The following is a 14216-nucleotide window of genomic DNA, read 5'->3' on the forward strand; positions in this document are numbered from 1 at the left end:
CATCAGACCCAGGCACATGTAACACCCGGCTACTGTCATCAGACCCAGGTAAATGTAACACCCAGCCACATGTAACACCCGGCTACTGTCATCAGACCCAGGCACATGTAACACCCGGCTACTGTCATCAGACTCAGGCACATGTAACACCCAGCTACTGTCATCAGACCCAGGCACATGTAACACCCGGCTACTGTCATCAGACCCAGGCACATGTAACACCCGGCTACTGTCATCAGACCCAGGCACATGTAACACCTGGCTACTCTCAGACCCAGGCACATGTAACACCTGGCTACTGTCATCAGACCCAGGCACATGTAACACCTGGCTACTGTCATCAGACCCAGGTACATGTAACACCCAGCTACTGTCATCAGACCCAGGCACATGTAACACCCAGCTACTGTCATCAGACCCAGGCACATGTAACACCCGGCTACTGTCATCAGACCCAGGCAAATGTAACACCCGGCATGTCCAACTCTACTCTCATCAGACCCGGGCACATGTTAACAACTGGCATGTCCACAGAGGTTCCTTACAAAAGGAATACAGGGCATAAAGCAGTGTATCCTGTGCAGATCATCGCAAAGCGCCTTCTGTATAGTCTGTTTGCCACAGACTGTTGTGAGGCGATTTATGCCTGGAATACAAGGCATCTTTGGATCACACTATGATGGACCTTTTTCATATCCACAAAATGAATAGTATCAGAATTACTTTGCTCTCATGTTAATAGGACACGCTGGAGGGACAGTTATGGTGTCTTGGAGAATTCCCTTCCTCTGAAAAAGGCTTTCCATTCATGTGAAGCAGAGCTATTCTCTAACCTTATTCTAAAACACCCCAATCACTGGATTGGAGATTGTAAATACACCATGAACCTGGCAACTATGACTCTAATGACAAAGGCAGCCTGCGATTTTTGCCCTACCTTGCATGCATCCATTAAAAGAACCTCTAGGGCACATAAACTTGTAGGATACAGTTGGAATGCTTCGCTAGGCTTATAAAGATCCCAGTGGTCATTAGCCTAATAGACACCTATGAACCCCTTGAAATTATATAAAAAAGTTTACAGAACATGGAAGAAAAAGCAGAAAAAATACAGTCATTGTTTTCATTGCAGAAATCAAGGCTTAACTTTGATATGTGGGGAGTAGATGTCAAGTTATTACTTTTGAAATGTTAAGAATGGCTTTATGACAATGGAGCTTGCATGCAGTAGCTTAACTGAGGATGGGAAAATTTGCTTGACAGATCATGAAAGTACATCAGTTGAATATATGGGTAAAAAGGATAATCTCTGCTTAGTCAGCAGAGCACAACTACACAAGAATGGTTTATCTACAGCTACACATGGTCACAAGGCAACTCTATAAGGCAATCTAAATCATAACAGCAGCTTTTATGGGCAAGGAGGAAACCTCTGGTTTCAGTACATGTTAAGGTTGTGGGGTCAAATGTTTCCATTGTAACCCGGTCAGGTATACATGCTCAAAATGTCCACAGAGACAAAAATGGGAACAAAGGCATGTGATGGAGCTGACAGAGCATGCACCACAATACTGCTAGGTGGTCTTGATATTCCAGTTATTCTGGATTATCACAAGAACTGGTACTCTGACCCAGTAAATAGTAAAGAAACTATTGATAAGCAGGATATTGTATCAAACACAACTACTAGGGAGCCTACAGATGTCAGAGAAGAGCATTACTTGCCCAAACAGTTTATTCATAGGTTCATAGGTTCATACTAGGCTATCTGCCCTAGGGCATTTATAAGCATAGCCAGAGTGTGTTTGGCTTTCGCCACCCATTTTAAATTTATTTTGCTATGCCCTTTTTCGAGGTTAGTATACTGTGCCTCTGTCTAACAGTGATACAGAAGTGATACCTGGGGTAAACCTATGATCCCCCATCCACTCATCAAGATTCCTCTTGAAGAGAGTCAATGAGGGACTCTGGCTAACCTGGACTGGGATTTTATCCCAGAGTGAAGGGAGCCTCTGGGTTATGAATCTGTCCCTCCAGCATGTCCTATTTATTTCAGTGCTGAGGTTCAAGTCTTTCAAGTGCGTAGCTCAATGGGATTTGGATTTTCTGAGGTGCAGCATGTCCATTAATTCCGGGTTGGACATGGCTTTATACGTTAAGCACAGATCGCCTCTGAGCAGGTGGTATGCCACTGAGTAGAGTTGGAGTTTCTTTAACCGGGCAGCATATGGCATCTGTTTGAGCCCTTTGATCCTCTTGGTGAGGTACTTTTGGGGTCTTTCCAGTTGCTGCAGGTGTCTGGTAAGGTACATCCCAAAAGGGGCATTGTACTCAATTATGGGCCTGATGAGGGATGAGTAAAGAGGCACGATGACCTCCCCTGATCTAGATGTAAATCCCTTCATGATTAGGTGGGCTATATAAAATGTTTTTCTAACCACTTTGGCCATGTGGTTGTCAAATGAGAGATTGCTATCAACTTGCATCCCCAGGTTCCTAATTACTTCTTCTGTACTTAATGGGTTACCACTTATGTGGTAATTTATGGGCACTTTGTTTTTGCCAAAGGGGATGACTATACACTTTTTGGCATTTAGCTTGAGGCCATGGCTCTGGCACCAGTTGTCTGTTTCTATGAGGCCCTTTTGGAGGATGCTTGTGTCGGCTGGAGAGTCGATTATAGCACCCACTTTGCAGTCATCTGCGAACTTGGTCAGCCACAGTCCTTCCGTGTTGGCCTGTACCTCTGAGAAATATATACCGAACAGGAGTGGTACCAGGACTGAGCCTTGTGGGACGCCACTTGTAACTGGTTTGGAGTCTGACATGGCTCCAGCAATTCTAACCATGTGGCTTCTGTCCTTGAGCCAGTTTGCAACCCATCTAGTGACATAGGGGTTTATATTTAAGCTGGTGAGCTTATCTATAATGCCCGAGTGGGGTATTGTATCGAAGGCTTTTGCGAGGTCCATGTAGGCTGTGTGGACCACCTTCCCCTCATCAATGGCCTTGGTGACTGTTTCAAAGAAATCAACCAGGTTTAAGAGGCAGGATTTGCCCTTAACAAAGCTGAACTGGGTAGGATCCAGTGTCTGTAGGTCCCCAATATCTTTTTTTATGAGGTCCATGATGATCCTTTCCATAGCTTTGCAGACCAAGCTAGTCAGGCTTATGGGGCGATAGTTTCCAGGATCCGTTGGGGCACCACCTTTGTGGAGAGGGACCACTGTTGCTGTACGCCACTCTTTGGGTACATATCCTGTGGTAAGGCTGAGATTGAACAGAAGTTTTATGTTTGGGTTTAGCTCTTCTTGGAGTTCATGTAGGATGCAGCCCGGGACACCGTCTGGTCCCATTGATGCTGTGTTTTTTGCTTTGGAGAGGGTGGCTCTTACCTGAGCATCTGAGATGTCAGGGGGGCAGCACTCTGCTGGGATAGATATTTGCCCTTTTGGTGGGGAGGGGGGGGAGATGTTTGCGCTGAACCTGTCAGCTAGGATGTTGGCAATGTCTGTGGGTTCGGTGTATTTTTTGTCATTTTGGACTAATTCTGAGCATATCTGGGAATTCCCACCCAGGTTCCTAACATGACTAAAGAAAGCCTTGTGATTATCCTTAGTGTCCTGTGCAATTTTTCTCTCGAAGCTGGCCTTAGACGATTTTATGAGTGCCCGTAGTTTTTTGCTAACACTGATCAGAGATGCCTTCCCTTTTTGGGATTTTGCTTCCTCCTTCTATTGTATAGTTTGTTTATGGCTGGGGTCCACCAGACAGGACGTCTGCCTTTGGAGGATTGGGTCTTGGTTTTCTTTGGGATTGCATGATCCATGCATTCCTGAAGGTGTTCATAGAATGCGTTTCTAAAGGATACAGCAGTCTGGGCCATATTTTCCACAGGCCCGGGGGCTTTGAAGGATTCCACCTCTGTTTTGAGGAGTGTGAAATTTGCTTTAGAGAAGTTTTTCACTGTGGTTTTCTGGGCAGGGGGTGGGGTTGGGATGTGAATATCCAGTGAGATTAGTTTATGGTCTGATCTTACCAGTGAGGGATACACTTCTGGTCTGGAGCATAGAGTTGGTGATGATCAGGTCCAGTATGTTTTCCCCTCTTGTGGGAGTGGTAACAAGTTGTTCCATAGCATTTGAGTTTATAAATTCTTGGAACCTTTGAGCTAGGGTGTTGGAGCTAGAGTAATGCTCCCAGTCTATGTTTGGGTAGTTGAAGTCACCCAATATAATGGTGTTTGGAGAAACCTTCATATTTTCCAGTGTTCTCAGGAAGGCCGAGTGGGGTTCCTGGGTTTGGGAGGGTGGTCTGTAGCTGGCTATAAACTGGAAGGCAGTTTTACCCACTGTTAGTTGCACATGGATAGTCTCTGATGCTTCGTGCTGTGCCATCAACCTGGAGGTGTGGGTATCTTTGATGAATATTGATACTCCCCCTCCTTTTGTGGTTCGGTCCAAGTTTTGGGGCCGCAAAGCATGGTATGAGGTATAAAATGGTAGTGCTGGGGTGCTCTCGGGAGCCTTGAACCAGGTTTCTGTTACTGCACAGATATCAATGTTCTCCATGCTAAGGAGAGTTTCGAATGCATGCATCTTGAGGTTTAGACTTCTGGTGTTGAGTAGCATTACTCTTAGTTTCTTATCCCTTGTGATACCTATGGAAGGGGGTTTGTCTTTTGAGCCTTGCCTAAAAAAAGGCACTATGGGGGTAGCAAGAGCCTTTGCCAATATCCAAAAGCCCAGAGGTGACAGGTGCAAGCCGTCCCTAGCGAAGCGTTGTGGCCTGTCGAGCATGTCATCCTAGGCTGACAGGCATTGGATCCCCTTTGAATGACACCAGTACTTAAGCCAATTGTTGAAATTGATCATCTTGTCTTCATATTGTGGCATCATTCATGGTGAGGGTCAGATGCTACTCAAGGTCAGGGTCATACCGGCCTGGGCCACATGTTCAGAGATCTCCTCTATGTCTCTTTTCATGTAGCCCAGGGAGGTATGTCTCAGGTCATTCACATCAGCATGGACAATGACTGAGTCATATTTGTACTTGCCTTGGAGTGACCTGAGTGCTTGTGTTATGTGGCGGATCCTAGCGCCCGACAGGCAGCTCACTGTGACCTTCTCCTTGTTCAGCCTGGTGAGCGGGACGTCACTGTGCCTGATGATAGAGTCACCTATTACAAGTGTATCAGGTGTGTTGTTTAGCCTTAAGGGCTGTGAATGTTCGGCACACTGGCTTTGTGAGCTATGTGTTGCACGTGTTTTGTTTTGGGGTAGCAGTTGCTTGGGTGTCTGCTTTGGAGGTCTCTGCTGCTTAGGCAGATTTTTATTTAGAGCCTCCGAGTATGTTTTTGTGTGTTTATGTGTTTGGTTTGCTGTCGTGGTAGGTCTATGTGAGACTGGAATTGTAGTGAGTGTGGTTTCCTTCTCCTCCTGACAGGTTTCGCCAGTACTGAGTTGAGAGAGCTTAGCCTCCAGTTTGGCTATATGGTTGCATCTCTCCCATGTGTTGGAATTTGTTGGGAGGAGGAGAGGGTTGTCTGTGTACATGAGACAGTTGTAACATTGCCTCAAGATTCCCAGATTCACCAGCTGGACCGGAGAGGAGATTGACAACTAACCTTTGGACATGCTAGAATAGTACTGGGAATTCCTTTATAACTGAAAAAAAAGGGCCAGTTAGCACCATGGGAAAGGCAGGTTTGGGGTGTCATTCTGTAGGGTTCATTTGAATAGGAAGGGGTTAGGAATACCAGCAGGTGAATGTTTAGTTGAAATCCTAGCAAATGCTCAGATAGGGAATTATTTTGATGACTCAGTGCCCTGCCTAGACGAAATTACATGCATCCAGCTTTGCAGACAAGACATGAACAAGGTAGCAGGGTAGACAAAGCCAGTGTCCCCACCTCTAAAAGAGGCCATTGATATAGTTATTTCAGGAAATGAGATGGATAGTAATAGCAAATGTGAATATGGGCTAAAGAATGCAATTAATTAATTGTAATTAATCTGGAAGAAACTACTTCAGAGGACGAGATGGTAATTAGCAATAATCTTAAATCAGAGACACAGCTGATACTAGACTTCATAAGAAAGGGTAATTTCATGAATTATGAAGAGAGAGTTGTGCTAGCCACAGCTGACATATCTCACACAGAAGGGCAGTAGGAGTCTGTGTACAAGGTCAAGGGTTATTATGCCAATAATGGACTCCTGAATGAAGGTGAGAGATGTGATACAGCATTTGGTGGTATCATAGTGTTTGACCAAAGAGCTTTAGCTACAGACCACAGGATCGCTTTTTTAAGCCATCTAAGCATATTTATTCATTTATTTATCTTTGTTGACTGCGAAACTCTGACTGGGCAAGAACCCAAACAAAAAGTAGGATTATATAAAATTTGTTTTGGCCAAGTATTGAGAAAGACATGTCAAGACACTACAATATGTGTAAACGCTGCCAGAAAAGTGTTGAGGCATGAGACAGAATTAAAGTTACTTTACTGCTTTTCTATGTTACTGAAGAACCATTTCCGAAGGCAGCCACAGATATTGTGTGGTCTCTTAATATCCCAAGAGCCATAGTGGCATATGTTGGTGGTAGTTGTGTAGTAGATTTCCTGAGGGTGTGGCCTGCCCTCTTTTGAGAAAGAAAATGTAACAAATGATGTTAGAAATTTTCATCAGAGTAGATTTCATCAGGAAATGCTAATAGAAAGGTTAACTTCACGTTTGACCTGCTAACATGTTTGTGGAAGTGTCTTGGGGGGAAGGAATTAAAAACTGCCCCCAAACAGCCACAAAATAGTGGTTTTGCTCTTAAGACTTTTCTGAGACAATTCAATGTCTAGCTTAAGCAGGAGTGTAACAGGTATCTACTGCATCTTTTTTTGTATATTAGAAGGTTCTCCAAGAATCCACAGTTTGGTCATATAAGATACTTAATGGCCACAGGGTGAGGATGTGTCCAGAATTTTGTGAAGTTTGTGTTTATGTTCAGCCCTAAGCATAAGAAGCTCATAAGGTTGGCACACGACTACCTAACAAAGCTGCATCAGAAACAAAAGGTTTGGAATGACCAGACAATGAGAGTCCAATAATACACTCTCAGAACAGAAGTTATGTTGATCATTCCTGTTCTGCAGAATAAATTACAGGCAGCATGGGGTAAGGATTCTAACTGATATTAGGTTGATAAGTGACATTAATTATGTTTTGGAGTTGCCAGGCACAAGGCAGGAATACAGACTTTATCAGGTCAATATGAGGAAGTTGCACCATGGTAGAGATACACTGGAACTCAGTATCTGCAGTGAGATATGCAAAAAATCACTATTCACTATTAAAACAGTGGCAGGATTTGAATATCAATCTAGGGTTTGACTATGTGAGACTCTTACTGAACTACTTTTCGCCATTGGAAATAGACCTTCGCAATAAAACAGATGTACTCTATCAAAAGATAGCTGACAGTTTCAGCTCAGAGTATTGTAGTGAGAAATTACATGCAGTTCTCACACAAGTAAAATCATTTGGTGAAAGGTTGGGTAAGACTAAACAACATAAGTTAAAGAGAGACTTTTTGGACTTTCAAAATGGCCATGTGTTTGTGTGGCCTAGACACAATAATGACCAGTCTAATTCTGCACAGAATACAGTGAATCGTGAGAGTGTTGCAACAACTTTAGATACTGCTAATAATTTATCCATACAACTAAATGATACTCTTTCCACTACGCAAACAGTAATTTCCTCTAATAGGGTCAGTGATTTGGACCCTATTGAGTTCCCTGCTATTGATACACCACCGCCCAACCAGGAGGCTCTACAAGGTTATCGGAATACAGGAGCTGTACCCAAAATCAATAGCGTTAAAGGAACCATGAACCCCCCTTTTTTACCCTATCAAAGGAAATATGTCCAACAACCAAGGGGGCGCTCCAGCAGCAGGGGACTGAGAAAACGCAAATATTCCGAGGAGCGGAATATGCCCAACAGAAGGACCAGATATTGACTCTGGTCTTTAATTTTTCCAGCTATAATGTTGATACAGCTATGCATAGCCTACTTAACAGAGGGCTTACATTCATTCCTGCGGCTAGAGCATCCTTAGATGAGACCTTGTTGGACTTAAGACTATTTTGTAGGCGGGTTTGCCTTAAGTTACTGTTTGCTGATGAGGAGAACAGCAAAAGCAAGACTGAACCATTGGCCATGTTTAAGAACAGAAGTACTTTTTCACCCCCAATACATCCTATGATACAATGTTTCCTAGATATGTGTGAAAATGATATCTATGCAATGTTTTTTGAAACACATAAAAAGAAAGGGAGGTTTTATAATCTCAACCGAGAGGAAAGTCATGCTTTGGCTAGATTAAAGAGTGATGATAGGTTGGTTGTGAAACCTGCTGATAAGGGGGGGGTAGTGTTAATGGACTCAGATGAATATGTGAAATGTATGAGGGAGTTGTTATCTGACCATACTACCTACAGACGTATCTCTATTCAACAAGTTTCTACCATTATACAAACAGTTAAAGATAACATCTATGATCTCCTATTATGTAGACAAATTAGTCTAGAGACATATGAATATCTCTCCAAACCTGATCCAGTTATTCCCATTCTAAAAGGTCTTCCCAAGGTTCACAAGGAGGTATGGCCCATCCCAATGAGACCGATTGTAGCAGGGGATGGGTGGGTTACTGCTCCTATATCTACCTTCTTGGAGAGCTTGCTACGTCCAGTAGTTAATAATTGCTGTACTATCCTTAAGGATACCTATCAATTGTTAGAGAGCCTTAAGGATTTACATTTGGAAAAGATGAGACCAAGTTATCTCCTCATAACCATGGATGTGGAAAAACTTTTTACCTCGATCCCTAATGATATAGGGATACAGTACATCAGGGAGTTATTGCACAAGGAAACTCAATTCTCCAATGATAGGATCATATTGGTTACCCAGTTGCTAGATATAGTTTTAAACAACAACATTTTTGTATTTGGAGAGGAATATTTCCTACAGGCATGGGGGGTAGCTATGGGGACCCCCTGTGCCAACACATATGCTAACCTGGTAGTGTACTGGTGGGAAAAGTTGTTCCTGTTTACCCATGAGTCCTCGAGGTATATAAAATATTATAAACGGTTTGTGGATGACATATTTATAATCTGGGAGGGTTCTACTGATGATTTTCAGAACTTCCTGACACATCTACAAACCACTACTGATTTCTTGAGATTTACTGTAGAGAGCTCACGTCAGCAAATTAATTTTCTGGACGTTACTTTAAGACTAACAGATGAAGGTAAAATAACAACTACACTCTATAGGAAAACTGTCTGGAAAAATGCGTTGCTATCACCAGACAGTATGCATCCAGCCTATACCTTTCGGGGTATAGTGACAAGTCAGTTTACTAGACTGTTCAGACTTTGTCAAAATAAAGATGACCTGATTAAGGAATCAAATACCATGGAGCTCCTATTTAGGGAAAGGGGCTATGATATGAATATGGTGCGAAGAATCAGGCAGGAGGTTATAGGTGACATTGATTATGTCACCAATGATAAATTGTCTACACCAAGTAAACACATTAGTAGGGCCACTTTTGATTCGATCTCATATGGCAATAGACTATGTTATACTATCAAATTTACTAATGAGGTGGAGAGCATTAGAAAAATAATTAGGAAGAACTGGAATGTTCTCACGGTCAATAAGCAGATTAGAGATATAGTAGGCTCCGCACCCAAATTCTGTTATAAGAACAGTGACAATCTTAAGAAGCAACTCTGTAACGATCAACACATTACCAAAATGGGTAAATCTACCAGTTTATTACTTGGAGATATAGTAACAAAAGGGACATACCCTTGTCTACACTGTCCCAGATGTAATAATCTGAGTAGGATACAGGAATACAAACATCCGAATATGAATGTAGTTTTCAAACCTAAACATTATGCTGACTGTAACACTAAAAATGTGATATATCTGGCTACCTGCTCCTTTTGCACAGCGTTTTATATAGGTTTGACTAAGAGGAGGTTGAGGGACCGTATCTATGATCACCTCTATGAAATCCGGAAACAAGAGGAAAGTAATGCATTAGCCAGACACGTGAAGGAAAATCACTCCCATTCCTTTAAATTTAGGGTTCTACAAATAATTGTACCCACTTTAAGGGGGGGGTAGTATTGAGAATATGTTGGCTAAAGCTGAGTTGCAATGGATCCTAAAGTTAGCGGCACACCTTCCACCAGGTTTAAATAATTCTATCTCTTTGAAACCTGTGTTAGTTGAGCGTAGATAATACCATTCACAAACTTATACGGCGCAGATATGTTTATATAGTCAAATTACATACAGCATTATTAGGATTTCAAGGTTCCCCTATTAGGAATGGGTTTGATTATAGCAATAATATATTTTTTAAATTTTTTAAATTTTTTTAGTAGATGATTTTATATAGGTCTGCTTTATACAAGCTATATCTATGTTCATGCAGTAGCATATACTTCATATATGCTTATTAGTTGTTGATGGATACGTTTTTATTCAGTGTCATAATGTTAGTACCCCTTTTCAGAATAGAACTAATATATTTTGTAATCATGATATCTGTAGCTCAGGCTTTTAACTATTTTAATATATATATGACCTTATTCATTCATAGCCATGCTTCAAACTTCAATTCAACACATTGTAACAGGTGATTGTTCATTGGCTACTTTATGTCATGTATCAGAAATATGATATATGCCTAGTGTATATATACTTGATCCATCAAACATTAGTTTGTATATAGCCATTTTTTATAGTCTATGCACTCTGAAATAATATTTGTATCTGAGTGTTACAAATGGTTATTAATGGTCATGTTGCCTGTTAGTGAGCATTTGATTTCACGCTGTAGACTTGAATTAATCTGTTTGAAATGCTGTTATTTAAAACTTACTGTACGCATTACAACGTTGGCACTAGGATTAAGGATAGTATTAACTAACCTTTTGAGATACTCCGTTGGTGTTCTTAGTACACGTGACATCATTTACGTACAGAAGGAGGGGTTAATTATACAGCGAACGCTTCGTTGTTGATGTATGAGTGTATACGCAAGTTTAAAGCTGATTGCAGATCAAGTTTTCTTTTTATAAGTCTATAAGTCGTTTGTGATTTGCACACATTTATTATTGATGTTTTACCCAAGTTCTAAGTACAAACTGACCAGCGATGACATATATTTGTAAGTAATGCTCCGATTTGTTGATGTTGCATCAAGGGGCGAATGCCGATATCTATAAATAAGCATTTTTTAGTAGTTTAAGTTGATAGTTGTTTACTTGAATGACGCTATCTAATTCTGAGTGTTATTAGGGTTCGCAAGCATTGTGAACATGTTGTGCTCGGTGACTTATGTTACTTTCTGAATTGTAAATGAGGTATAATATGAGCTATTTTCTTTGACTCCATTTCCATGGAGATTAATTAGATTAAATTAACTTAATTGATAAAGCGAGATAATTAATGAGCCCGCCAAAATGCTTGGGGTACGTATATATTAGTTGCATTACACTGTTTTAATGTATCTGATGAAGCATAGCTTGACTATGCGAAAGCGCTCATTTCCGTTTTGAAATAAAAGATTTTATGCTTCTACCTTGACTGGTTTTGGACTTCAACGTGAGCTACTGTGGATTTTATCTGTATTGGTGACTTCATTCGTGTTGACTGCCCTCATCTTTTCTTACCTACCATGGTAGAGATACACTGGAACTCTGTATCTGCAGTGAGATATGCAAAAAATCAAGAGAGAGATCTTATGGTTGATGTTCTTAACAATGCCTTAGTCTGACATTTCATTCCTATATTCCCAGATTTCATACCTAAATTTACACTCTTCCCTCAATTCTCCTAGGAACAAGTCCTCAAGGTGCCGTCCAAGGCCAAGAATGCTGCTTCTATGGGGCTGTGCACTAGTCAACCTGAATTAATAAATAAGGAGAAAGGTAACCTACAAAATCACAACTCAAGCCAGATTAGATTTGCCAATGGTAGATCCTGTGTAGTTAACCTTGTTGACTTCTTCAAGAAGGTTAACAAAGCAATGGATTTGGACAACTCTAGACTTTACAAAGGCATACAACACAATCCCATATTCAGGTATTGTAGATGAACTCCCCAACTAAATGTAAATCACTACATAACTCACTGGATAGCAAATTGGCTCACAAACAGAATCTAGAAAATTAGGGTGGGCAGATTTACCTCCTCCAAAAGACCTGTCACTAGTGGTGTTTCCCCAGGGCCTAAAAAGCACAAAAAAACTATGCAGGCTATCTCACAGCCTTGTCCCTTTTCCAGGTATCATACAGGCTAATAAGATGCATCTGCCTTAGGTATAGAGTTTCAACAGACCCTACCCTGTCAGACCTATTACACACTCACAAGTCCAATAGTAGCATGAGCACCCACTCAAAGGATCTCAGTCTCTTTCATAATATGAACAGAATATGTTGGAGGGATAAGTATGTATCACAAAGATTATCTCGTCAATGGAACCATCTTTCACTCCACATAACAAAGTAGTTCTCTTATTTTATTCAAATATAATTTAGATGAATAAATGGGAAGCTGCATATTCACCCCCAGCTTAGCACCAATGCCCCTCATGGATAGGGGCAACAAGTAATGTACCAACATATCCTTGTTCAGCCTACGTACGGGCTGTTTGTACATAAAATATAAGGGATAAAAACTACCAAGGGAATGTAAACTAGGCTTTTTAAGATCCTCATAGACTGACAACTTATTAAGTAACTATGAAAGTATGAACCTATGAGGCAGTATTACTGCAGCAGCTACCCCACCCATGTTAAGGATATCTGAGAATTACTAAATGAGTTTAGGAATATGCTGATTCTAAGCTGGCGTGTACCCCATTTGTGGAGCACCATGTAGAACAATCTGAAGACCAATCAATAGTGCAGAGTTAACTATAAAGATGGAGGATGATAATGGAAAAATCTTTCTTCCGTCTTACCAAGTATTAAAAAAGGACTATTGTGGCATGAAAGTAGGTGAAATTACCTGAATGCACTTTCAACCCAAAGCTGAATTTATTAAGAACTTCTCAAGACAACCCTGTAGTGGTTTAGAAAAGTGGTGGGAGACTAGTCGGGAGCTGTCCTTTTTTTGAGCTGTGTATAATTTATAATGGCTCCTTCAGTAATGACAAACTTATGTATACAACAAGTATACAACAATGGAGCTGTTTTCAGATGCATGCGAGTTATTTCTTGTAAAGGCTGTATTATATTGCTTGAAACAGAATTCCTTATGTTCTAAGCAGCCTGGTTTTAAAAAGAAAAAAAAATCTCTTTTGATCTGAATATTCTAACCAGTAGGATACGCTGAGCTACGATTATTTCCTCTTTGTTTGGACTATTTTAATTTGAAAATGTCTAACACTCTGGAAATGTAGTTCCAGGTTTGCGACACTTTCGTGTTTGTTTTAACTGCTCCATGGAGCTAAAATGTGTAATCTGCAAGAAAATCTGAACCAGGATTATCCACTTTGTTTTGGACTATGAACTTCGTGGACTTACAAAAAAACACAAGAAGTAATAATGGATATGTCTATGGATAGTAGAAAAAAGAGAGTACAACTTGCTTTTGAGAGTCAGTGAGCTGTAACATTTGCATTATGCAAGCATGTTACTTCTAAATGTTTAAGGATTATATAATTGCAGTGGTAGCTGGATTAGAGTATTCTCCAGTTATTGGTAGAAGTAGCAATATTTAGATGTTAGTGTTTTCTGTTGCCCTCCATTTAAAATCATTTATTCCTTGTGTAGTCATATACTTGTGCATAGTGTATATATATATATATATATATATATATATATATATATATATATATATATATATGTGTGTGTGTATATATATGTGTGTGTGTGTATATATATATATATATATATATATATATATATATAAAATAGATCTATATGAGTTTGTCGAAATGTAATTTCAACAAACACCTAATTATCAACTCCAATTCAGCGAAAACCATTTCAGATGAATTTACCAAGGGCAAAGAAGTAGTTGGCTAACTACACAACTTTGCCCTTTTCTCCACTGTAGTGTGATCTCGGAGTTGGTATATATATAGTTAGGAGGGTATGGGGGGGCGAAGCCGTCCAT

The sequence above is a fragment of the Protopterus annectens genome, chromosome 14.part0 (assembly GCF_019279795.1).
Source record: "Protopterus annectens isolate FY-2018-M chromosome 14.part0, PAN1.0, whole genome shotgun sequence".
In the NCBI taxonomy this organism is placed as follows: Eukaryota; Metazoa; Chordata; order Ceratodontiformes; family Protopteridae; genus Protopterus; species Protopterus annectens.